Source organism: Daphnia magna, linkage group LG6 (genome assembly GCF_020631705.1).
Source record: "Daphnia magna isolate NIES linkage group LG6, ASM2063170v1.1, whole genome shotgun sequence".
Taxonomy (NCBI): domain Eukaryota; kingdom Metazoa; phylum Arthropoda; class Branchiopoda; order Diplostraca; family Daphniidae; genus Daphnia; species Daphnia magna.
In genome coordinates, this window is record NC_059187.1 from 1310166 (window position 1) to 1312331 (window position 2166).

The window sequence follows — 2166 nt, forward strand, 5'->3', positions numbered from 1 at the left end:
GCGCCGCATTTAATAGACGCGATTATTATGATACAAGAAAGAAAAGAATAAAAAATATAAAAAATGAAGAAGAAGATGAAGAAGCCAAAAGGAGGAGCAGATGATGATGATAATGCTGCCAGTCGTATAGAACTAGTAGTAGTAGTAATAATAATAAGTAAATATATATGGGAGGGCTATAACATCTCATCAGTGAGGCCAGCACAGCCTCCTCAAGCTGTGCCCATCTCTTTTTTTTTTTTTTGAAGTCCCCCCCCACACACACACAAAAAGCCACCGGGTACAACTTGCATATCTCTCCCATTCTTTTTTTTTCGTTTCCAGATGGATAATTTACGTGCGTGGGCTGGATAATAAATGATAATCAATGCGCTGGCTGCCTCGTGCACTGGCCAGTTTCAGATATCCGGTACTATACGATTCAATCTATGATGAAACCGCGCCAGCAGAAAGAGCCGTGGAGAAGAAGGGCCAAGCCAAACAAAAGCATCTGTTGCTGGATTCGGGAAAAAAAATAATAAAATAAGAATAGAAACAAATCACGCACCACAACATTCCTTTTGTTTGTTTCCTTTTTTTCTCCGTTACTCCCGATTGAATAATTACATCTCAATTTGAAATAGAAACAATAAGACGCGACCTGCTTTCCTCGTAGTACGAGAGCGCACATTTACTTGAACTTGCCCCCCCACCCTATTCCTTCCCATCCGACATGTTTACTAATATACAAAGGCCGTAACGAAAAAAAAACAAAGCCTCGTAATAAATAAAACATTGAAACGACTCGACGATAACAAAGAAACGATTAAAAAGCAGATGACTTATACAAAAGGTGGAACGTTGAAAAGTTAAAAAACAACAACAAAAACTAACGAACGTGCGTCACCAGGGGCGTTGAAGCGGTCCCAAAATGAAACCCAATAAACAAAAATAAAAATTCCTAAAACAAAAGGAAATGAGACACTCGACGAAAGAAAAAAAAAAAAGAAAGAAAAGTCGTTGCACATTGCGGTGTGGAAGCCGCTTCCTCCTTGTTATTGATCCTCCCTTCATAAGACATGCAATCAACCCGTACATACGCCACTTTGAAACAATTCCCCCCTCCATTCGGGAAAAAAACAAAAATGAATAGGAAATGACCAACACTCGGAACTGGCAGTGGTGGGAGGAAAGGTAAAAAAAAAATAAAAAATAAATGTGGACAACCAGAAAAGGTGTAATTAGGAGCAATATGAGGCAGAGGAAGAAGGAAGTGGCCAGCCTGAAGGGAGGCTCTCTCATTTTAACAACAACAACATCAACGAAAAAGAGAGAAAAGAAAATGCGTCCATGTTTTTAGACACGTACATTTTCATTTGATACGTTTGATGATAGGCGTCACCGGAAGTCCTACTGCCGTATTTACATTTAAAATTGTATTATGCAACGATGCCTAAGTGAATGTTCAAAACCGACTAGTAATTCAACAACTGTTTCTTTCCGTAGAAACGAGATGAATTTTTCCTTTTTTTTTCAAATGTTCCACAATGCGACTGAAGAATTCGGGAAAAGAGGAATGCATCCACACAAGGAGAGAAGATTCTCCAGCAACGGCCAAAATAAAGAAGAAACAAAATGCCAAGCGTGAAAATCGGCGGACAGCGCGGGGGCAAAAGAGAAAACAAAACACTGACGTGTCCATTCAGCCAAAAGAAAAAAACAAAAATGAAATTCTTTTTTTCCACTTCATCGATTTGAAAAAAATTGAAACGTTTCTCCGGTTTGGTTCACATGAATGACCCCCTCTTCCTTTTCGAAATTCCGCTGTGAATCCTTGCGGAAAATATGCGCGTTTAATGAGAGAGCCAAAATGAAATGACATTAGACGTGAAATGCAATTCTTCTGATCACTAGACATAAAAACAAAAGGGGCTAAACCCAAAAACTATATAAAATGCTCAAATCTTTTCAAGAGTTGTGTCCACAACGCGCGTCATTTGAAAGGAGAAAGACAAGAAAAAGGGCAGACGTTCCTACATTCCGACCTGTTTCTTTGGCTGTGTCAAATACTGTACATCCATAACAAAGGCACACAAGAATTGAACAACATTTTTTAGTGTGTATGGCCATGGAACGCCATTTGTTGAGCAGAAACAAAAAGAAGTAAAAATTGCATCTTTTCAATTA